This window comes from Prinia subflava, chromosome 2 (assembly GCF_021018805.1).
Source record: "Prinia subflava isolate CZ2003 ecotype Zambia chromosome 2, Cam_Psub_1.2, whole genome shotgun sequence".
Lineage (NCBI taxonomy): Eukaryota > Metazoa > Chordata > Aves > Passeriformes > Cisticolidae > Prinia > Prinia subflava.
The window spans coordinates 83606475-83632234 of NC_086248.1; positions in this window are offsets into that span (position 1 = coordinate 83606475).

The following is a 25760-nucleotide window of genomic DNA, read 5'->3' on the forward strand; positions in this document are numbered from 1 at the left end:
CAGTGTACAAAAAGACACTGTCAAACTGAAGGAGGTCCAGTGGAAGTATCCTAAGATGGCCTGAGAACAGCAATACATGGATTAGAGACCGGTGTTTGTTCAGCCTACAGAAGAAACTTCTGTAGGTGTTTCAGCAGCACGTATCTATCTGCTACATTAACTACCAAATGGGTGGTGGTAAAAAAAAACCAAGCCAGATCCTTCTCAGAGACACTGGGAGAGGCTGAGAGGAAAGGAGCACAAGTCACAGCCAGGGAAATTCTGCTCAATTCTATCAAAATTTCACAATAAGAATGGTCTGGGACTGTTGCTGGTGCCCAGAGAAGCCAAATAGTCCTTGTGATTACAGGCTCAGTGCCACTTTCAGGTGAAAAAAGCAATTTCCACCTCCTTATGTGGGGAAGCATTGAACTGATCTGAACATTAGCCATCACTCTGTGAAGGGAGTTACCTTCAACCCACCAACTAATAAGATCTTGTTTCTGTGTGTGCCAGTGGCTCCATGCTGACCGGCTGCTCCACTTGCAGTGCTTGTAGAGGATCTCAGGCTGTGCTGGGAGCTGCACTTCTGGCTCAGGATGTGGGAGGATGTGGGTTGCTGGTGTGTGATGACAGGGAGAGAGGTATGAAATTTGATTTGGTGGTGCAAGTTCACATATTGCACTGAGAAGACAATTTGTAGGAGTGAAGAATACAATAGGTTTTAAAAGAGGGCTTTCTTTTTCTGTGTATATGCCTTTTCTCTCATGGAAGGAAAGAAACATACCCAGAAACTCACTGTTTCATGAGTCAGATTTTAAAATCTCATGGTTTTTTTTCAATCACATGCCATGGAGAAAGAGGAAGAAGAAAGTACATTTATGTTATTGTGAAAATCAGAAAACCTAAAGACTATTTTGAAAAGATTATAAAAAAGAGGGTTTTTTCAATGGTATTGTGGCCATCAAGAATACATAGTTTCTTTTGTGTAAACCATGGTATTCTCCAGAAATCAACTAACTGGGAATGAGAATAAATCTTTTGCACCCATAAGAGCTCTGGATTTTAGCACAATTTGGTGATAAATGCCTGTTCAGATCATAGACCTATGATGTGTTAGCATTATGCTTGAGCTTTCAGAAAGCAGAGATGAGGTTAAAGGTTTCAAGTCAATACACAGCAGCACAATGATATATAATAGCTACTGTGTATGACCATCAGGTTCTCTGCTAGCAGTGGTAAGAGGAAACAAAAAAAGAAAATAGAAGGAAGAGATTTTGAAGCAGAGTTACAGTTGTTTCACACTCCATATCTGAAGTAAGGAAAAAGAAATTATGCTCAAAAGAAAATATCCATAAAAAAGAAAGGAATCTTTGCCAGCTCTTAAGAATGGATGATGGATTCACTATTAGCTCAAATAAGCTCATTGCTATGAACATTGTTTGAGCCTTTCAGTCATTATCTCTATAGTCTGATATTTTCCAAAAATGAGAAAATCAGTGTGAATAGGTCACTGGATTTACCTGCAGGTATTCCATTAGGATAATATATGGAAAAATATGTCTAAATGAACTTCTGTCAAAGCTGATTAAAGAGCTTTTCCTGCCAAACAATCTGAAAGACTTAAAACATCTTTGAAGTATGAACTTTAGAGAATATTATGGAGGATGTGATGGGATTCAGAAACAAAAAACCCAACACCCCTAAATGTAAAAGATGTTTGAGAAGGAAATGGAAAAGACATGTTGGTAGCCAGCCCACAAATCTGTAAGCAAGGATGGGAAAAGGAAGGCTGGGCAGGACACAGAAGGAAGTATCATCTCCAGTTCAGTTGTGAAATGCTTCTGTATTTTGCTAACATCTCCTTCCTTCAGAAATTACTCTTCAGAATTCTCTTTGCCTGTTTTAAATCAGATCAGGAAATATGCCACTGGCGCAAACATATTCACAGACAAAGCCAAAACATTCTTTGGAAAGCTCAAGCAGATGAGGTAGATTATTAAAGTATGATGAAAGTATGATGAGTGCTGCCCTGCACAATGAAGGTGAGAAGTTCAGAAGAAAAAAAAATTAAAACTGAAAAATATTTTCAGACTGCTGAGAATAAATCACTTGACGGATGACTTCAGTTTTTTACTTGTCTCCTAAGGAAAGTTATCCCATCAAAGAGACCACCTGACATGGATTGTTCAAGACTTTATGCCATTACATCCTCAGGTCCTCATCCCCCCTTGCTTCACAGGGCATCAAAGCTCTAATTCCTGTGGACATGGGCCTATTACGTGTTTTGTCTACTTTGCATAATATAGGACCATAAAAGCTGCCTTCCATTTTGACAATCCTAACATCTACTAACACAGTGATCAGACTGCTCACTTTAGATGTGGACATCTAAATTCATTATCTCCACTCCAAATCAGATGAAGGATTCAAATAAATCCAAATTCTACTTTTCAGTTTTTGGAAGAATGTCACAGCTTGAAACACACAGCTCCAACAAACATGAATCCTATGAGGAGAACAAAAAGTTGTCTACCAAGAAACAAAAAAAAAGTCTATTCCTCCATCATCATTTTCAGATGATTATCTTGAAGGTCAAGATACTGATCTGTAACTTTTGAATTCCATTGAACTATGGTTGAATGCTATAGTTCCTATGATTCTTCATGGTGAGTCTGATTGCTGGTTATATTCATATTTCTATTCTATGCACATTGTGATGGTGCTACTTGAGTACTTTCATCTGCACTTTGAAATAACTTTGACATTAATTTTGTTCTTCTTTCTAATGTTTCATTTCTTTCGGAGATCCATGAAGTTATCCAACAATGAGTACATATGTCAAAGCCCAAGCTTTTATAGTTTTCCCCGTGGGAAACAACAGGCTTTTGAGTAGTTTAAGCACCCTCGTCAGTTCTTTTTATCACTTCTGTACTTAGCAGTGTAGACTCATGCTCTTCCAGGATTTCTTTTTCCCAGTGTGTACTACAAAAGAAAATTGTCTGCCTGTCAGATATTTTCCTCTCAGTTCCTTTGAAGAACAGTTCTCATAATTATTCCTTTTTGTTCAGTTCCTAAAGTCTGTTTCACTTCATATTCTACAAAAGAAGCACAGATCATCTTTTCTTCTTTTCCTGTCCTCAGTCGTCTTCATTAAAACTGTTCATAAGAAATGGAGAATCTAGGGTAGGACAGAATAACCAGGTGTTTCAAAAGTACATTTGTGCTTAGCTGTTCAGTTCACAGGGAGGAGAGAAATGGCATGAAGAAATCAATACCTTAGAAACACGTTGTGAAACTCATTTTAAAACATAGATAGATGGTGAATGTCTAATGGTGACAACACTTCAGGGTTTGGTGCAGGCCTGTTATTACAGTCTGACTAAGATTCAAGCTTCTTTCCATTTTTCCATCTCCTTCTCCTCTCATCAGGGATGACAGCTTCATCTTCCTACTCACTAAGCAGAAGCAAGGCACCATCCTTCCTCATCCCATCTCCCAGATTCCCTTATATCTTGGCTCTGTTTAAATCGTACTACTCCTTTCTCCACAGCTTTGCAAAGACTATCATGTTTTGCCTGAGACACTGCCAAAGTGTTTGTCCATGGGCCTATAACCTTATTGCTTGACTGTGGTCACTTCCATTTTTCCAGCTCTGTTGCCTCCAGCCTTTTCCCCACTTTGTCTATGCCAAATGTTTTTGCTACTTTCTACTTTGCCTTTTGCCTTTGTAACCGGCTCCACTTTGCTTTCTTTTTGCCATCTTACTACTTTAAACATAAACTTTCTTAAGGCCTTAAAGACTGCTACAAGGTTACAGCATAGATATTCTTTCATACAAAAATGACAATGCTAGTCAATGTTATTTTTCTAATAAACTCATCTGTAAATAATTTTAATGATCTGTGATGATTGATATGTGACATAATATGAAAATCCCTTTCAGAACCCAAGAAAGCTTCACCAGTACATTCTTCAGTTTCCTTCTTAAGTCTTTTCTTCTCCAGGTCTTTCAGTTAATCATAAATATTTTGGAGAGTGAACTAAGACCACCCTATAGCATGCAGAATCACATAGATAAAACTGCATCTCCCACCACAGAAAACAGAAAACAGGAGGCGGGCAGGAGAGAAAATAGGAAAGATAGGTTAGAAATGCTTTAAATCGGGTCTCAGGTAAACTGCATCCTGACCTGGCTCTACACCAAGCTGCATATATATGAGGAAACTCAGCATCATCCAGTTTTCCAAGCCAGAGAGACAAAGGGCTCTGCAGCCTCACAGGGACAATCCTGGTGCAGTGGGTGGGCAGCGAGAGCAGCACAACAGCCAGTGAGGTCAGCACAGCAGCCCCATGCTCCAGGCACCGAGCTTGGACACGCTGAGCTGACCTCAGACTGGCTTCTTGAAGTCCTCTGCAGGGAGCATGAGAGGCTTGAGAGACTGAGGGGACCATATGTGAGCCCAGCATTAGTTTCTCTGATTTTGTATCTAACTGCTCAAAGGTAATAGAAATGCTGTCTAGTTTCATGTTTACTCGTTGTTTTTATATAGGCTTTGAACTGTGGCAGAACTTAACACCTGGAACAGGAAGAGTTTACCTCTGCTGTTTGATTTTCTCTTATGAACGTTTTTGTTCAGGTTTCCTGAACCTGCTAAATAAAGAGATCTTCAGACAACATCCATCAGCTTGCTTCAACTGACATCATTTTGAAAGGGCAAAGAATTATGCAGGCTTACACGGGAGGGTGACAGAACCCAAAAGACTTTTCTTAAAACTTTACATGCAGCTCTGACTAGAAACCTCCTGTCCTGAAAACAGCAAGAAAGACTTTAAAGGTTTAGTCATGATGATATAGGGCCCAACAGATAGAAGGGGATGCAAAGCAAAAGACTCCATGCCATATAACAGGACTCACAAGTGAGGTAAACTTCAAAAAATGAGGTGAGACAGCAAACAGTTTTGTTTTCTCTAGCTTTTTTTTTTTTTCCTGCTTGTAAGCGCAAGTGACCTTTGCTTTGAGGAAAGAAAGGCAAGCATGCCACAGTCATCCTGACAGATGTTTGTACCATCACTTAGAGCTCAGTCCTACAGTGCTGGTCTGGCATCTGGCACAGATGACAGGGGAAGGCATTTTAAGCAAGGGGTGGGACAAGAGCCTTTTCAACTGATAAATAAGTTTGTGAAAATAAACTAGTTAATATTAACAAGCTTTAGAGATGCTAAAATATCAAAAAAGCAAAAAATTTCAACCTCATTCTCAGTTTCCTTTACTGGGTCCCCTCTGCCTTTCTTCATCCTGATGTTCCTCTAGCCCAGCAGAACTGGAGGAAGTTTCCTGTAACTCACCACTATCTTCAGCTCTGAGATCTGACTAAAGAAAGCAAATCCATTTTTTCCTTCCTTTCAACAAACTGTGACTCTTCACAGATGCCTGCTGTCTCATCGGTGTCCTCCAAGAGGCGGTTTCTTCTGTAATTCCCTTGTCAGCTAACTTGCTGTGTGGTACCTTGAATATACTGTCACACCCTCTGCAAGGAGGAGAGGCCCACAAACTCTCCTACACTCCCTCTGGAGCAATCTCATACAGCCACCTATCTTTCCAGAATTCCTTGCTGTAACTGCCTGCCTGGAGTGTATAGCCCCAAATCTCTTTGGTTAGAGGGGTATATAAGCACAGCATGGCAGAGGTTGGAACCTGCATTAAAGAGGTCACATTTTTTTCTGAGGCAAGGGAATACTCATTCAGTCAGCTCAAAAATACTCTGTGACTGAATAAAATCTGACGGAACTGAAGAAGAGATTAGAGGACCAAATCCCAGGCAAGGAAAAACAAGCAGTTGTGATGGTTAATAGACACAAGGACAGCTCATAGGAAAAGAATAATGAGACATGGAGCATGATGTAACAGAAACAGGCCAGATGGCGGTACAGCTGTGGGGAAACTCAGCTAGCTCTGAAATGAGTCTTCAGTTATTCAGACTCCTGACTGCAGATCCGAGCCACTGACTGCAAAACAAGCTCTGGTTGTCTCTAGCAAGTGGCAGTTTGTTAACAATTACCCAATTGAAAGCAAAAGGGAGCAGGTGATAATAAGAAATCTGCTATGGCACGTCTAATGAAGAGCCATTCAAGAATGTCCATGACCTCTCTTTCTTTCTATGACATAGATTTAGAGATACTTTAGAAAGTAGAAATATAACTTACCGTAAATAACTCAACAGCTAGTAACTTTGCTTGGTACTGGATTATCCAGTTGACATCAGTTCCAGGAAATCTTTTGAAGTCATGCAATACCTACATGGATGATTCAGTATGAAAACAGGAAAATGAATCCATAAATAGTTTGAAAAATATAGTAGTATGGAATTTCTGTGATATCTGTGAATGCTTGCAGTCTACCAGTGATAAAAGCCACAAAGGAAAAACTTGACACTAGTCTAGGTCAATTCTCATGTGAATCAGAATAATTCTTCAGAAACATCAATGCTCTCAAATTATTAACTTTCATGCTAGAATTTAGCAACTACCAGCTACCCAATATACAGCATGGTGCTGTTCTTACAGTAACAAGAGTTAAATGGAGCAATGTTTCAGTTTTAGAACAGTGTGCTGAATGTATGTCCCAGAAGTCCTTTCTGGGGAAGTGGACTGCAGAACCAAATGCCAATTTCCAAAGGAGTGAAAAATGAGAAATAGCAATGATTTCAAGAGACTTTGCATACAAGTTCCTAGAAACTGTGCAAACTCTTCAATTACCTGAAAGGAGGTTGTAGTGAGGTGGGGGTCAGTCTCCTGAGTAACAAGCGATAGGACAAGAGAATGGCTTTGAGATGTGCCAGGGGAGGTTTAGACTGGGTATTAGGAAAAGATTCTTCACTAAAAGGGCTGTCAAGGATTTGAACAGGCTGCCCAGAGAAGTGCTTGAGTCCTCATCACTGGGGGTGTTTATAAGACATGTAGATGAGACACTTGGTGACACGGATTAGTGGTGAACTTGGCAGTGCTGGGTTAATGGTTGGACTCAATAATCTGAGAGATCTTTTCCAAATGAAATGATTCTATGATCCTATGATTCTATTATTTAACTCATCCTCTGGGATTTAAAGAAAAAACCTGCAGCTGATATAAAAATATACAGAATATTGCTGTTTCCGCCTCTGGTACTGGAGAAGGACTTCATGCACAAGAAAGGCAGAGTTCAGTGCCAGAATATTCAGAGATATTTAATATTCATCAACAAACACCAGCTGAGTGGTATCCCTAAGTAGTGCCATTAGTCTGCAATTCGTTGACATTCTCCCATGTAGCTGAAATGGTTTTCAGTGGATCATGACAAGTGTCACTGACAAGCACTTACCCTTGAAATATTCATGGCTGAATGTCATTCAGATGGGAGGTCAGCTGTCCACCACTGTATGAGCAGCGCTCAGGAATGCAGAAAGAATGCAGTGGTTTTCCCCACCTGATTAAACCCTCCCATATGTGGCATTTATTTTTGCTCTTTTTGCCTCACAGCCTACTGAAACATCACAGGACATTTATGTGTCCCAAAAGCAGATTGCTTTATTATTTGCACTGCTTCATCATCACGCTCCTTATCTACACAGAAAAGGAACTGCTGCTCTTTTTCATTGAGAAGCATCAGCTGTTTGTTATTGACTCTGTTATACATAATTTTAAAACTTCTGGAATTATTTACTTGCTATCAGTTCTTCCTCTCCAATATCATCCTTCACTGAAATTTCTGATTGTAATACACACCGTTCAGATGTAGGAATGAACGATGTCTTACAAGAAGGATTAGCCATGTGATACGAGCTGTGCTTTTTTCTGGTATTTCACTTCTGGAGAACTCATTCTGTCCTTCAGGTAACCTGTGAGCCCTGTAAAATATTTCACCAATAATAAACTGGTTTTTTACCAAAAAAAAAAAAAAAAAAAAAAAAGAAAAAAAAAAAAAAATTAACTGAGTATGGTATAAGAATGGATGAAGTGAATATCTACCATAGCTTTTTGTCATCTTCTTGGGAGCTAACGAACTGTCTTCTCTGATGCTATGTGCAATACCATCCCAAGTATCCCAAGCAAGAGCAATCTGACTTTACCATGAGAGGTTATTCTACAGTATGAGAGCTACAGCCAGGAACATCTGACATGGTGCATTTCTCTCTTCATAATTCCATGTTCTCTTTTCCAGCTTTTACTCTTAAAGGAAGCCACCACCAAGGAAAAAGGGAACCCTTACTTTTTAAAAGTAATGGTATGAGCTTGTGTTGTGCTCCCTTGAAACAACACTGACCAGTTATATCAGTTACATTAAACAGATTTCTGTCAGACTTCTAAGCAAGGAGAAAAAAAACCCAAAATATTAGGGGAGCAAAGGATAGATATGGGAAGAAAATAATAGGAAATATTTAAAGGAAGACTGAAGTTCCCAGGTAACATACTGCTGGGATCACAAGAGCATGGCATGGTTATTCAGAGAGCTGAACCAGTTCACTGAGACACTCTCCATTATTTTTATACTGATTAGAGCCAACTGAAGGGTATAAAAGAGATTACAAGGCGTGGCTGCATACAATATATGAGAACAAAAATGAGGAAGTCAGGTCTAGTCCCATCTTTGTAATTCAGCCTGAATTAGACAAAAACTCCACTGTGAACCTAGAAACCATTCAGAAAGAGAATATTCATGTCTCTTTCTAGTCATAAATCATAGTGCTCATTTTTAAAAGTTCTCTATAAGCCTCGGCTTGGCATGACTATAAACTATTTAGATTACGCAAGCTTAGACTTTGCCTCAAAATGAGCAAGCAAAAAGAAGAAACATATATCAAAACCTCATTCCCCACTTCTAAACTCAATTTGGTCAATAGAACCAGCCATAAATCCAGCAAATGTTCTTGACTTGTTCTTTTTCATTACACTTTATCGCCCGTAAAGTCTGGGTTATCAGCTGACACACACACACACACATACTAATAAAGAGGATAAACTTTTACAGCCACTAGAATGTGAATTAGGAATGTTATGCTTGATTTAGATTTTGATGCAGAAGAAATAGATTTTACATCTGCATTACTGGTTCAACGCTGTTGCTTTGCAGATAGGTTGGCATTTTTCACTTCAGGAAGAAGAAAGTTACTGCCACACTGCAGTTTCAGTCCACTAATTTTCTATTGCAAGGGGACACTTTGACACCCACTGTTCAATAGTATCACCCCCTTTCACCATAAATCATCTCTCTCATTCCCCTTGTGGGAGTCTTTGCTGCTTACAAAATCTCTACAATCTTTTTCTCTAACCTCCATGAATTTCTGTTCTATCCAACTGTTCACTGTTTACAAAAACTCCTCTCCTGAGGATAAATACTTCATAATCTGCAGCTCTCTTAGAAACCTAGAAGAAAAAGGAATACTAGGCATGCTTTCCTGGACAGACTCTGATCTCCACACATATCATCTTTTGAAAAAATAAATAAAATCAAGTCCAAACAAATTATCTACTTTATTGAGAGAATAACCTTCATTTCAATATAAGGTCCAAAAGAAGATAACTGATTGTGTTGAAGATCTAGGTCCTTCAGGATATGAAATCCTGAAGAACTTCTTAACAGGTGTAAGAAGTAACTCTAGCTGATCTACAGGACCATGGAGGGCAGTGAGGAATTTTACCTTTAGTTAACGAGTGGAGAGATATACTGCCAGTTTTAGCTATGGCCTGCAGTCTTAGTCTCTATCTTAGTCCCTTTTATGAATGTATTGTCACATAGACTTCTCATGAAATAATTCCACTGATGAGGCTTTGTCTTATAATGTCACTGAAAAAATTGTGTTCTTACACAGAAACTCTCATCAGAGCTATCCCATGGAAAGATTCATACCTGCATATGGTTCTCAGTGTACACAATAACCACACTATTATCTACAATTAAAAAGAGATACCACTCCTATGACTTCTAAATTACAGCTGAAACACAGTTTGTGGTGGAATAAAGGACAGGCATCTTGCACCGAGCAGCAAGCAGTAGCAAGAATTTTTAGCTATTTTCAAGACCAGAAAAAGCAACTTTCTGTCTTCTTACAATTAAAGCCTGTCTCACTGAGCCAGTGGCCTTTGTGGAATTGTCTCCTGTCCTACTTCCTTACTCTACGGGATGTCACCTTTGTGGATGAATAAGGTTGATTATCTTTCCTCAATGGAGAATTATTTTTAATTTTTTTTTTAAGGAACCCTATTAATCAGTCCATGCAGACTGACGGCAGCTGAAACAGACCCAGGAGTCAGATCCTACACTCATTATTAAGGATTCCTTTCAGGACAGGAAACCAGCTCATTACCCTTCCTTTGTTAATTCACTTTCCTGGGTGGTGAACTGAGCTAAATGGCAGGTGCTGGTATATGTAGTGGAAGTGTGCATAGGAACAGGAAAAGTGGATGAAAGCTGCTAAAATAAAGGAGAAATTAAAAGAAGTAGCAGCGCCATGAGGACAGGAAAGAATTAAGCAGCAGATTTAGGGTGACAGGAATGATGATGCTGTAAGAATAGAGGAAACAACATGCAGTTCAGCATTCATAAGTTATGCTTAACCATAAACTGAGAATTGAAACAGCCATCATTAAAAGGCCTATGAGGTGAGGCATTTCCTATGGGATATAAGGCAACAAAGCAGGAAAATAAGTGGCAACCATTTTATAATATTTTTCACCATTTCAAGTCAAATGGTGGGGTGGGTTTTTTTTGGTTTTGGGGGTTTTTTTTGTATTTTCCAGATGCCGGGTTTTTTTGAGAGCTTCCTTGGTATATGGGGAGATAGATTATCTGTGTATAAAGTCCATGTAACAGTGACTTACTGAATGTGTCTGATACAAAATCCATTTTGGAACCTGTTTTATATATTGAGACACACTAGAAACGTCTTTATTCTGCTCAAAATGCCTCCTTGAGCTTAGTGGAATACGAGGCCTTCTGGGTGAACAAACAGCTGCTGTGATGTGAAAATTCTGTGCGTTTCCTACGAATTTTGGGAACAGTAAGGACAGACTTTCAAGCCACGACTCCGCTTTCCCGGCGAAACGTGAAGATCAGATTTTCCGCTCCCGGGGCGGGGGAGGGAGCCAGGTGTCGTCGGACGGCGCTGGGGGGCAGGACGAGGGGGGCACCTCACACGTGCTCGGCGAGCAGCCGCGGAGGGCGGAAGGTGCCGGCGGCCGGAGCCAAACAGAGAACAGTCGGCGCCGCACAGAGCCCGATTTAATCGCCCCGAGGCGCCGCCGGCCCGGCCCCGCCGACGTGACCGGCGCGGCGCGGTGCGGCCCCGCTACGTGCGGCCCCGATCGCCGCTTCCCGGGGCCGCCGCGTCGCCCCCGCGGCTACGTGAGCGCCGGCAGCGCCCGCGGCGGGGGAGGCTGAGCCGGCCCGGCCGCTCCGGCCGACCCCGCGCACGCAGCGGCGGAGCCGCGGCACGGCGCAGCGCCGGGAGGCGCGCATGGCGCAGAGAGCAACGCTGGCCTGCGGAAGCTGAAGTCACAGAACTGGAATCAGTCCCAAGTCCGTACATTTCAGGGATGAAGAATCACAGTTTATGCTAGAGACTGAGGATTCATCAATTTGGAAGTGACTGAGAAGGAGGGATCCGGACTCTTGGATGCCTTGATTGCAGCTGTGAGAAAAAGGATACTGCGTCCAGTTCTGGACTCCTCAGGATAAGAGACCCAGAGAGGGTCCAGTGGAGTGCTGCATAGATGATCAAAAGTCTGGAGCATGTCTCTCATGAGGAGAGACTGGAAGCTGGGCCTATTTAGTCTAGAGAACAGAAGACTAAGAAGGGATCATTTAAGTGCATATAAATATCTCAAAAACACGTGCCAAAAGGATGGTGCCACACTCTTTTTGGTGGTGCCCAGCAATGGCCATAAACGAAAACACAGGACATTCCATCTCAACACAGGGAAGAATTTCTTTACCTTGAGAGTGTCAGAGCACTGGAATAGGCTGCCCAGGGAGGTTGTGGATTCTCCCTCTCTGGAGACACTCAAAATCCACCTGGACACATTCATGTGTGACCTGCTCTAGGTGACCCTGCCTTGGTAGGGTCATTGGACTAGATAATCTCCAGAGATCACTTCAAACCCTAACAATTCTGATTCTGTGAAACCTGATCCTAGGTGCTCCTAGTGTGAAATGCCACAGCGCAAGTGTGAATGTTCAGTATTCAGCTGAGATGCTACGTGCAGCTCTGGTTCAGTCAGTGATTCTGGTCACTCACACTCAAATATAGGTGAACTGGGATTTGCATACCTGCAGAGAAGACTTAAAAGCAAGATGAGGATGACGGAAGCTTTTGTAAAACAAAAGGAGAGGGAAGAAAACTGTATACTTAGCTAGCTGGAGCTCTATCAGTTCATTACAAGTTTTATATATATGTGTATTTGCAGTGGCAGGAGAACTGGACTTGAGCAGGGTTCATTTCCAATCTTCTGATAGATGGGCCAGTAGTGTCTAGATACCTCAGTGATAAATCATGCAAATAAGTAAATACACAAACAGTAATGACATTCCTAATGTACTTATGTAGGGGCCTCCAACAGCTGTGCAAATGTGAATGCCAGACACATATCTATCACTCAGCAAAAAGCTAAGCAGGAATTATTGCCTTCATGTTGAGCTGGGAACACTAATGTATAGAGAGGCTGAGTATCTGTATGAGTCTATTCCACAGGTTTTCTTGTCAGTAACCAGAAAGCTTCACTGGGCTGAACTAGCAATTCACAGAAGATCTGAAGTGCAAATGCCCATGTGAAAAGCTTCCCTAGAGCAACAAGAAAGGGGTCTATACCTGCCTGCTGAAAGGACCATCCACTGCTAAGGTGGGATGAGGGCCCTGGCAGTTTCTCGGGAGTGGCCTATGTTGTACTGTAACACTGTATTCTTTATATCCCTGGGATAATAGAAAATAATCAGAAGCTTCTCTGTCAATTAAAGCAGCCTTGAAGTGGCTCTATATTTTGCTTGGGCACATCACAACAATGGAACAGTGTTTCCCCTGAGTGAAAGAACCATGTAACTGGAAAAAAAAAAAGAGTAAGAGACAGAACTGAAAGAAACCACAGTAACCCTAAATTCTCTTCTACCACAGTAAATGCAAGTCTTCATTTACATTCAACCAGCAACAAAAATTGCTTTGCATTAGCCATCCTTTACTGGCCCATACTTCCCAGATACTTGTCCATGCTCTCAGCACAAGCCTGTAACTACAGGCAATCTAGTGAAAAAGCACGCACTTTCCTTTGCTAAACTTGGCCCATGAAGAAAACACAAAACTAACCCAACCAACTAGCAAAACTCAGCAACAGGCTTTTAAGGATTCATCAAAGAAAGTGTTGGTCTACCTTTGTAGGCAAAGACCAGCTCTCAAAATACACATCTGCAGTAGGGAAAAAGAAGTCTCTCCCTGGTCTCACGCAGCCCTTCATGTCCCACACCCTAACCCAGTGGTCTCAGGCAAAGCTAAAACACAAATCTTTTCATCTAGAAACCATCATTCTCCCATTATACCTGAATTCTGGGCTGAAAAAAAAATGTAGAGAGCAAATAATGCATCAGTCTAAAATAGGTTCTTTGCTGTTTTCACTTTCCCCCCACAGGTTATATTTCTGTTCCTTAAATATCCAGCTTCTTCCCTGAAGCATTAGAGGGGCCCAGCAGAGCCCCAGCACTTCAACTTTCGAGCACTTCTGATACCCACAGCACTCCACTTAGTGGGAAGCTGGACCAGAACTTCCTCCATGATGCTGAGTAAACCTTGGGAGTATATCCCAGTTCTTTCATTGGTTTGCTACAGGGTTTGTACAAGTGAATTCTTTTTTGTCAGTTTTCTCCACTGGAAAAATAATGGTTTGTTTTCATCTCATGATGTTTGGGTGTCTCCTGAGTCATGAAAGGCTGTCACTCAACCAGAGAGAAGACATTTCCCACGGAACAGCATCTGTTTATGTAAGTTTTATTGCCTAAGTTTTATTGTAGGTGAGTTATTGGACAGCTTCAGCTCATAATTTTTAATCCTATCTATTTAAGTTTCTGCAAACAAATCTCCACATTTCCTTTGCCTGGGAAATTAAATGATTTTTTTTTTAAATGGCTTTAAGCAACCTGTTTTCCTACAGCAGACATTTTTCCTTGATGTGAGGCATTCTTTATGACACAGCACATATAGCAGAAAACAATTCTGGGCTGGACTCTGTAGCATTGCTGTTGAGTCACACCATTGCTAGCAGTCACCAAGTGAAATGGCTGTGGAAACCTTTTCCTGGACCAGTATAAATTATGCCAAATGCAAAGCACTGGAGCATTGTATATTGTATTCTTTTTCACATGTTCCAGGTTTCACATTTTAGCACAAACATATAATTTCCCCACATTTCTAGGTTTTAGTTCATATTTGTATTTAGGACTGCGTCAAACAATTCTATCAACTTATGTGAGGCCAAAGCTTGTCCTAAATAACTATGAATGACAGGTAGGAAAACCTATTTATTTCGAATTTATGAATGTTGGATAAAGCTATAAAACTGCTGTACCATGGAAAGGTTAATATTGTAGTGAATCAGCAATCTTCTACCACAGCTGGTGTCATATAACTCCCTGAAAAGGGAAAAATGTCTAAGTGAGTCATTGCCATTAATAGTCTTCCATTTTAAAAGGACTGAAGAACTGTCTTAGAAGAAATGTATGACTGTCCTTGCACCCAGTGGTCTGTAAGAGCTGGAGAAGTGTCATGGAAAAGTCCCAGAAAAAAAGAAGGAACAAAGAGCAGGAAGTGGCTTTTTAAAACAAGGATGTTAAGAGTTCAAGGAACACAAAGGAGCACACTTTGACCAAGGGAAGTGTTTTGACCATTGTACTACGAGAAGGAAAATGTAGCAAGTTCTAAGAGAAGGAGATGGGGTTTGGAGTATACACAGAAAGTGTTAGTCCCCTTTTGGAGGGAAGAGGCTGGAGAGAAAAACGTGAAGCTGAGCAGATTCTTCATGTCACAAAGGAAGCACATGTGTGAAAAAGATGAGGCACAGGAATATGTCACTTATAGACAGATGTAGGAACTCAGAACATCTGCAGTGAAATATTTCACTGAAACTAAAAGGCATGTGTTTCCCTCATTGGTGGAACTGTGTTTTTTACCCAAGAAATCTGAAAAGCTGTGGATCTTTGGTTTGCAGTTGTTTCAATTTCAGGATCTTGCTTTTTTCTGTCTTCCAGTTTCTTACATATTCAGTCTCACTGTATTAGGATGACTGTGCTAAATTATCTGGTCTTGGCCATTGGTCCCATTCCAAAGTACTCTCCAGGCAGAGAGGGCCAAGCTGCAGTCATCACAATTTATCTGTTCATGACCACCTACTGAGGCTGCATCCCCCTACAGAAAGCAGAATAAGTTCTGGGCTGTGATAGAAACCTAGAAAACAAGGTAAAATGGTAATAGGGAAAGGAGCATCTTCATGTTAGCCTTTGAGACGATGATTTCCAGTTGTGAGTTTGCATTGAAGCAGAACAGAACACAATGTTTGAATGTGGTTCTTCAGTATGGACATGGGGCTGAAGTGACCATAGCTACACCCTTTAGCAGTGGAAACTTCTGTTTTCTCTTCCCTTTGTGAGGAAAACGGAGCAAGCAGTGGGGGGGAATGGCCCTGCTTTAGCTCCCCTGTGCAACCCTCAAGCCCCAGTGCTGGCTTGCCAAGCATCGTCTCAAGTTTTCAGTGCTGATACACTGAGGACTGGCAGGCAGTTCAGCACCCTGCTCTCTAAGCAGTGGCAATGGGAAGGAAGAAGAGGCACTACTGGTTAGTTAATTGCTTTTTATGGACTGGCAGGGCTGTATCCTTTTTTAGTGGTCAGAGGGATAAGACCATCTCAAAGTTTTAGGGGAAAGATGGTATCAGAGACTTATGGGTGGGGAATAACAAAGCAACAAAACAGTGGTGCAGCTGCCCTTGGTTTTTCATTATCTCCACACTGGCATTAGATGCAAAGAGAAGCCATGAGAACTGAGCCATCAAATAAAAATGCTCACTGATGTAAATTAAAGCACATTTAATTACAGGTGAAATTTGTGCTTTTTAACTGTCCAGAGAGTACTGTTATTGATGTCTAAGCACTTGTTGTGTAAGAGTAATAATGTCCCAATATGTTTGATTAAAGAAGGAATGTTTGCCAGTAACGACACTAAAACTGAAGCCAAAAGTTTTAAAAGAACACACAATGCTTTCAGATATGAGGGCCATGTTAAAGTGTGACCTAAAATTGGCAACAGCTATTTCTTAAGGACCCTGTTTCTTGGTGACATTACCCCTTAACTCAGTGTCCTGCTGTTGACTCCTTCACACTATCTGAAGAGGGAGAAGCTTACATGCTTCTCTTTTCAGCTATGAAATATAAACATTTTTATGAAGGCAGTAATTGTGGTTAACATGCTACATGCTTGAAAATACATTAGAAGTCTCATGACTTAGCTGGAAGTAGCTGACAGGAAGCAGAAGAAAATGGGAGCTCCCCCAAGGCATTAAATATCTATCTCTGTACCAAAGGTATGTTTCTGTATACAAGTTATTCAGGCATGAGGTCTCAGGAGAAAAAGTCAAGTGATGCCTCTTCACAGTTCAGCAGAAAAACTAATAGTAAGTAGTAATCCAGTAATAAGGACCTGTTGGGGGTTAGATTTGGTTTTTTTTTTCTCTTCTCACAGAATTTTTTCCCATAAGTTTCCAAAAGCGTTGATGACTACTTAGTCAGAACAAAAAGAGTGCTTGAGGGATATAGCAGCACGAGGCTACACCTATTGTTTATGAGTCCCTGGGAGTGTCCCTCAGAGGGGAGAGATGATGAGCTTTGGGAAAGGCAAAAAAGACAGATCTGGGGGAGGGGGAGGCACTCTTGCTCTCAGCGCCGAGGAGGACGGTCAGGCTGCCCTCTGCCTCTGCCTCGTCCTGGGAAATCTATCGTCATCTGCTGTGTACCCGGGAATCCTGAGCTCGCTTTCTCCAGCCTCTCCCCCCACCGCCGCTGCTTCTTCGGACCTTTGAGGCTCTCCTGCTACTCTGTAGCCCTGCACTGCCCAGCCCTGCCGGGACACCCCTGCTGTTCCAGCTGCCAGCGCAGACCTCATCTCATCCACCAGCCCGGGACTTTTCCTTCCTTCCAGTTCGGCCTCTCGGAGTCCTGCAGGGGCACCCAGATCAAACTGCTCTGGGCTTTTTTGTAAAAGAAAGCCCTCAAGGTTCTTGATTCTGTTTATTATTGATGCTGTAGTTGTTGTTTGTTTGTCGTTTTGTCATATATACTAGTAAAGAACTGTTATTCCTACCCCCATACCTCTGCCTGAAAGCTCCTTTAATTTTCCTTTTAATTGGAATAATTTGGAGGGAGGGGATTTGAATTCTCCATCTCTAGGGAGGTCCTGCCCCTTCCTAGCAGATATCTGTCTTTCAAACCAAGACAGGACCTCACCTGAGAGATGAGGAAACAGCCTAATTTAGAGAAGGGACAAGCTGTGCCTTCCGTCTCTTAGGTGTGTGTCTTAATCAATTGGCAATAGGTGATTCTAGGATTGGAGTTTCTTCTGTAGCAACTTCTGTTGTGAATCAGAGAGTAAATTTGGCACTGAGAAAGGCATAAGGAGTCTGGCCTTAGAGCTAGCTGTCAAGAGTGGTCTTCTAGGAAGTCTGAGACTCGTGACACTCTGGCCTTCTGGACTCTGGATGTAATCTTGCACAAAGCTCTCATAAGCCAGGTGAGTACTTTGGCTACCATGCCTAGACTTACCAGATCCAGCTGGAACACACTTGTCCTGTCCTGTTAATATTGCAATATTGCAACAGGGGATTTGGTTCATCTGCACCTGCATCCTAATGGTCTGTTTTCCCTCTGACCTAGTTACTTGACCTAAAACTTTGATTGTCTAGGTCAAGCTCAGATGCATGCAAAACTCGAAAATGTAAGCATTCTATTAAAATAAAAAAACCAAAAACACACAACCAAAAACAACAAAAAACCAAATCTTGCTTTCTAGAAAGCTGAAAGTTCACGGTTTCATTTACCTTCCAGACTTCAGAAATTTTAATGGCGTTTTAATGGAAAATGATTTCTTTACAGTTGTAGTGCTGTTGTGGACAACTGTAACAGCAATGCTAAGAGTGGTATGAATGCGAATGGAGTGTGGAAATTCTGAAAGAGACTCAGCCACCACACTCCCAGCTACCATCTTCCTAGGGTGAGTCAGGAGCACCCCAGGATCTCTGTGTCATTATTGCAGTGAATTAAGCTTGCTAGTCCTAGGACTCTGATCCAGGCATGTCTGCATGCACCCATTTTTCAGTCATCTTGGGTACACTCATGTCCTCCTTTGCCTTAGGAAAACATTCTGGCCTACTTTGGCCAGAAAATTTGTGCATGCATTTTCTATGCTGTCCCTCAGAATTCCAAAAGCAGGAGTTTAGGTGCTTGACTGTAGAGAATCTAAAAGAAGACAACTCTAACAATCCCACAGATGACTAAGGACTGTCTTAATGCAAGTATTACATAAATGAATAACGTCTTCAGTCCTAACTCTTTGTCATGCACAACAACCAGTAGATGGAGCTTACTTACCAGCACTGGAAGAACCAAAAAGTCTCAGTTCCAGTATTTTTTGGGTGGTAAATAGCAGCAAGTCACCCCGCTGATAAATGTATTGTACTGTACCTTACAGTGCACATCTTAATGTACAGCAGTGGCCTTGGTTGTGTCATTTTGTCAGTCCTTGAGTTGAAGAGATAACCCCTTGTGTCATGGATCTCAAGGTCCCCAATACAACTGAAAAAAGAATTACTAGATTCATGTACCTTAAAATGCCCTTATTTACACACTCAACAAAAAAATCTGTAAGAAATCCTTCCTTCATTTTCTGCCTTAAAACTTGCTGACTGCAAAGCAGAACCTCAGACTTAGGAATTCAGCAGCACAGATTCTCCTATTACCTAGAGTTCACAGATATAAATCCTTTCCATCTGGAGTGGTCTCACAATATAATTTTTATGACTGTGGCTTGCCCGTTCCAGAGTGCTGTTTCCCTTGAATTGATAGACAGTGCTTTGGAGTGAGGGCAAAACCAAGCCCTGTGGCCGAGGAAGCCTCCATCCAGGGAACATGTGTGCTGGCCCTGCAGGGCAGGGCAGGGCAGGGCAGGACAGCACAGAGCATTCCCAGGAGGAGCACCCTTATAGGCTGCTTCAAAAGTTTGGGGGCTAACCTGTGCCTTAGATCCTGCCCTGCATCTCTGCTCTTAAACCAGACCAAAATGACCCAGCACCTCCTGTTGCTCTAGAACAGCAACCCCAAACCTTGTGTGGTATATTTTTCAGCAGCAGCCAGTGGTGAAGACAGCAGTGTAAGAAAACTAACAGGCAGGGCCCTTCACTCTTAGAGTTCATGGCCTCCTTATATGAACTTTATCAGTCATTTAGATGCAGCATCCACATGTGTTTATTTCTAAACCAGAAGCTGACTCATAGCTCATCTGTCTCAAAATACAGTAAGATAACAATATGCTTTTTGGATCACAACCTTTTTTTTAACAAAAGGTTAAGTCACTTTAACTAGGGATTTTGTGTATGTGTGTGTGTGAAATCTATAAATGAACTAAGACACCTGAGCATTTGTGTGAAAAAATTTAAAAGTGATTTTTCCCTCTTATTATAATTTTCTGGCTTTCAGAAAACATTTTATTTCTAAATTTTCTAATTACATTTCAAAAAGGAACTCGTATAAGAAAATATATTTAAAAAAGAAAAGGCAAAAAAATTAGAACGTTTCAACAATCTCATCTAAGAACACTGCCGATTTTACTTGGGCATTTTCTGCCTTGAAATCTGTTTTGGCATTATCACACAGAGGTGAGTAATCTGCTGAGAGTACTTCCTGCTCCGAGGGTCCTTCTGGGCTATGAAGAACTGGTTTAGGATTGACACACTGGCTTTTCTCACAGCTCCAGCATCCAGGGAAGATGAGAAGCCCAGCCAGCAGTTGCTAAGCTCAGGGTAGTCTCAGCTTCACAGCACCTTAAGAAGGGCAACAAAAATGACCCCAGCCCTGGGGAGGCTCCAGCTCACACTAAGTATTGTTGTGGCCCCTGCAGGGCTCCAGAGTGTGGCCCCAAAGGTAATCAGACAGTTTTGCTCCTGTGCCTGCAATCATTTACCTCCTGCCTGCAGTGCACAAACTGAGTAACAGTGTAAAACCCTTTAGGTTCCTCTTCAGCACTAGGCTATAGAAGGCAAATTTCTTCCAAAAAACCTTTTTTTTTTCACAGTGAAAACTGGATATAAAAAATAAATCAAAACCGGTACTGCTGGCTTTTAAAGGTTCTATTGTAAGTCACAGCCACCAGTCAAGGAATTACACAGTAAACATTTTCAAGTTTCCAGCTCTCATAGTTATGAAAACTCCAGAACAAGAAGCCCAGAAGCCAGATAACAATTTGAAATTATTTAAGGCTCTTAAAAAGAAAAATCGTATGAGTTTTAAGCCAATCGTGATGCTAGAATCTGTCGTGATTTTTGAGTATTTAGCACAGGTGGGGAACATCACTAGTTTTGTAGCACTAAAAGTGCAGTCCTGAATAAGAGTGGGGCACGAGCAGCCTCATAGGAGCAGCCAGGACAATGAAGGACAGCACAGACAGCAGAGGTTCCAACACACTATGGATTTTGCAGCCTCTGTGACAGGTTAGGCACTAACAGAGGATTTTGAGAGTGTCAGCATCACGTTCACCTCATAGCAACAGCTCATCCATGGAGAACTTCATCTTTGCTCCCTTGACGTTCTTTGGCTGGCTCGTTGGTATCCAAGCAAATTTGCTTGATGTATTAAAAAGCGTACTGCTTTGCTTGACTGATGTATCAACTACAAAAAGCCCTTTTAATGACTTTCAAACATGGTGCCTCGCTTTCTAAAATAAAACAGTTTCTAAAGTTTTGGTTAGAGACAGTTTAAAACTTTTAACTTATGAGTATCAAACCAGAAATTCCTGAGGACTAGAAGTGTGGTCTTAGAAATCAGTCACTTTCTACCTTACATATAGGTATTCCCTACGCCGTGCTTTGTCACATGAGGAAGGAGATGATCCTAGCATTTCAAAAACTGTTGCAATTTTTCTTTGATTGAGGTGTAGATACTTTCTTGGAAAAGTAGTATTTTTGGAAAATTGTGCCAAAAGGAGCTGGCACTCTCTTCCATCTTTATTAATGGCCATACATAAATTACAGATGGTGTTTCTGTAGCTTCCCTTCAGAGATACTTTTCACTGTGGCGGACAGGAGTTGCTGAAGTTTAGATGGGAAAAAAGATAATGGTATTGAAGTGATTTTGGCTTGATGTGGTATCTCTAGATCAGGTTTTAAAATCTGTGCCTGAGGTTCTTCAGTAACCTGAAGAGGATGAGAGATTTCAGAAGCGGATGCTTTGTCCTCTTAGTTAGCATGAGTTAGTGAGAAGCCTCATTGCAGAGAATGCTCTGAAGCTGGAATCGTTACTCTGAGCATTAAAATCTGTTGAGAACTTTCCTCTGCCAGCAGAGGTCATGCCAATATTTCCTTGCATGTGGAAATTCTCTTTGCTGTTCATTTGCTAATTCTCTAGCATCAGAACATATGTAGTGCTGGGATCCATCTCAAAAAAAGCATTAATTTCCTGGGATTCTTCACTGTCTGCCACCTCCTGCCAAGGATTTTTACATTTACTTAAAGGACAGGTTTCATACCTGCCATGTGAGCTGAACTCTGGCTGCCTCTGGTTACCCATATCTGTGAGGTTGCTGATGTTCAGTAGTTGCTCTTTTTAGTGTCTAAAGATGCCTGAGAAATCAAGGCCATTTCCTCACAGTCAGGTAGTCCTTGCCCCAAAGAGCTTATGAAGCAGAAACTTTAGAGAGAGAAGAAAGAAGTTTTTTCCCCTATTCTTGCTGACTGACAGAGTTTGGCTGACATGATACCCTGCTGTGATATAGGCAGAGGGGAGCAAGAAGCATAAAGCACAAATGTGGCTCTAGCACACATGACTTCTTTGTTGTGGACAACCCCAAGTGCTGCCCTTCAGCACTGAGTGTGGCAGGACAGTCACTGTTAACCACTTACGTGCCTATCAACAGATGGGGATGAAAAACAGAAGATGTAAAGGAAGGCATGGATACAAAGACAAGGTAAAGAACAAAGTGAACTGCTGCAGAGCAGCAGCATCTTATGAAGTACCTCTGCATATTCAGGGACACAAGGAGATACAGGTTGGTGGCCTATTTGTGTTATATAATGTGCACGGTACATCTAGGAAGTGACACTGTTGAAGTTACCACTACAGGAGCAATGTAGTTACCACTACCTTACTGTCACATATACACTCATAAAAACCAGAAATGGATGCCTTATAATTTACTAATATTTCTTTTTGATCAGCTTTGACAACTGTGTTTCGATGAGGGCCTAGGAATCCTGATGTTTCTGTGAGACAGAAAATCTGCTCATATACAAGTGAAGCCATCTGCCTTTTGTGAAACTTCAGTGCAAACTCCAGTTTGTAAATTGTGTAGTTGAATTTATACAACCTTGATGTGCTGCTCTGTGATATTTACCTTGCTCATCGTGTTTTTTCAAGTCACAGTGGGAAACACTGAGAACACTGCAGCAAAAGGAAATAATGTCAGGAAAACTGCCTGGGTTTTTGAAGGAACCCAGTTCCTTATTAGAGAAACACTGGGAATATTATGACTTTTCTGTCCTTTGGTGTGATTAAGCACATAAATGCTCTGCGTTTAAGGGCACATTGGTAACTCACATGTTCTGGTATTTGAAGCCTTAGGATATATGTCAGTTTTAATCCAGATAGCCAGGGATTAGTATAAAGGCTTATTTTAATACAGAAGCCACACAGGATTAAAGGAACTGCTTGCTTTTCTTCTCATACAGAGAGGGTGAAAATAACTCCTGAAGAGCTCAAGATTTATGCATCACTTAAGTTCTGTTCTGATGCTGCTAAATAGAGCATTGTGATGTATCTCTGCATAAAGGTGACCTTAGCACAGCAGGAGTACCCCAAGGTGTTTATCTGGCCCCTGCCAGGACATGTGAGAGAACTGAAACTCTTCTTAAAGGCAGATTTATAGCACCAGCAAGAACCTGATTAAACCAAGAATCCTCCAAGGATTTTCTGGCAAAACCCTCAACATGAGTATTTTATTTTAAAATGTATTGAATTATGTACTGTATCTCATAAAAAGTATTTGTATTATTTAAATGTCTTCCCCATGACTACTTTTGACTCCTGCTTCTAATCTAACCTTTTTAATCAAGTTCTCTTTATTTTAAATTAAACCTCTACATTTGGATTATACTGTTTATTGCTGATGTATATCCTAAATCATTGGCTTTCTACAGTTTTCCAGGCTACCAGAGACTGGCATGATGGAGTTTCTGCTGGAGCCTGCCTGCCAGCAGATGTACAGCAGTCTTCCATGGACACATGAGATTAAACTTCCTTTAAGGACAATGGCACTGTTCCCCTGTATTATTGAAACCAAATCTCAGTTTCAAACAGTTTAAAGCCATATATGTCAATTATGATGCTCTAGTCTGACTTCTTCCACAGGACTGACCAAAGTAACCCAGGAATTCTTACTTAAAGTCCAGGGCTCTCCTCTGGAAGGTAGTCAGGCTTCTAGGAGGACATTCTTTCTTGTCACAGAGACTAGGAACAACAAGGAATTCAGTACACCCAACTATCCTTCACTGTTAAAAACATGCAGATACATGCACAAATTGTAGTAAGAGTTTCTGATATTCATAACACACTAGATCTCTCTTTTCTAATTTTTTCGAGTCTTTCTTCCCACTCACCATGAGGTTTATTGCCAATCTTTGCATACCAAAGGCAAGCTCCTCTGATTTGGGGTTTTTTTTTGCTCCTTATGGAAATTGTATTTTGACCAGCAATCATGACACTGAATAAAGGCACAGAATCTAGAAGCTCTGAGTTCATGGGATTCTGTGAGAGCAGAAAAAGCATCCTCATGGCTATGAATGAAAATGTGGGGCATTCAATCCACCCTCCCAGTTACTGCTGCCTTCTACTTCTATAGGTCCAGAAAACTAGAGTCTGTGGGGAAGCAAGCAGGAACAAAACACCACACATATTAAATCCCTAGCCTTTTCTATCAGCAAACAGTCCTAGACCAGTTCCTGACACACGAATGCAGGATCGGTGCGTTGCTGTCAGTCTGAGGGATGGATAAATGCCACACCTAAATATTCGTAGAAGAGCTGTAATGATTAAGCTAAAAAATATTGCATCACACTTCTTTAGTTCAACCAGTGTGCAGAGTGTGTATCTACATTCTCTGTAGTAGTCTGAGGGAAACTTCACCAGGATCAGCAAGGTTTAAAGGGAACACACAGTTAAACTGGTGCAATATCATCCCTCTAATGAAACAGATCCATTTCCTCTGTGTAATGAACTGGTTTTCAGACTCCACTGCCTTGTCTGCACCATCATTTATACTGACAAGAAAAGAGCACCTCACCAAATCAGCTGAGGGGATACTTCTTATCAGATCAAAAATTCTCAAGGCAAAACCAAGGCTAATCTAATAATGACTTAATGCCTTTCCTGTTAGGTTTTTTTATTTATAAAGCAATCCAGGAAATGGCAGGGACTATAGGTCAGTATGATTGATCTCCATAAGTCTATGAGTATGGGGGTAATCGCTTATTTGACATGGGTGTGTGTCCATCAGGTTTCTCAGCTAAGCAAATTCCTCTCTGAATAATCTTGTCAAATGACACAGGGTCAAATTCTGTCCAGCCTGTGCTTTGTATGCAAGCTGCTAGCAATTCTAGGACTCTGTATCTGTAGATCTCAGTGAAATGAAACCTTGTTCAAGAGTCCACATGACTACAACCATCTTACTAATTACAGTGAAGGTCCTTGCTGCATCCTCCTGTACAACAGTGCTGAGCAGCTCTGGGATGCAGCAGCACCCTGATGTCCAGCCTCCTGGAACAGCTGACTCCCACCCAGCTCAGTGAGCTACAGCCCTTAGAGGCTGCCAGACTGAAGAGCCAGAGGGCACTCACAGGATGCAGTGTTTCAGTGGTTCCCCCCTGGAACATGGCAGGGATCAATTATGTGTGCCACACATAATTCCTGTGGGAAACAAAAGGCAGGAGGAGGTGAAAATAGATTGAAGGTCTATTTTATTTCTTTTGCTGGATGGCCTACCAAACATACAATGCCACAAAGGTCTAGTTCCTGGCCTTTGCTCTTTCAAGTCCTCCCATCTGAGACACAGGCTGCATGGAGGAGTATAGGCTCCACAGATAGCCAGCTAGCTGTGGACAAGCAGAGATCTTATTTGTCTAAGAACTCCCCTTCCTGAGTAGCCCCAGTGGCCTGTGGACAGTGGAGGGCAAATTCTTGCCCTGCAGTCTCCCTTTCGCTCAGGAACAGGGAGTCCAATGCATCTGCAAGTTTTGAGGTAATCAGAGGCCACAATGCCATGCACAGACACATGAGAGGAGCTGGGATCTGTCACAGTCCATTTGGTTGTCAGCTCTATTCTGATACCTACGAGAAATGTTATCCCTTGCTTTGTAAGAATAAGCTTATTTGCTCAAGATTTGTATTTGAGGCATGACTCTAACACTGTCTGCCTTAGTTATTCGGCAGGAAATCTGCAGTCTCTCACTGAAATTATAGC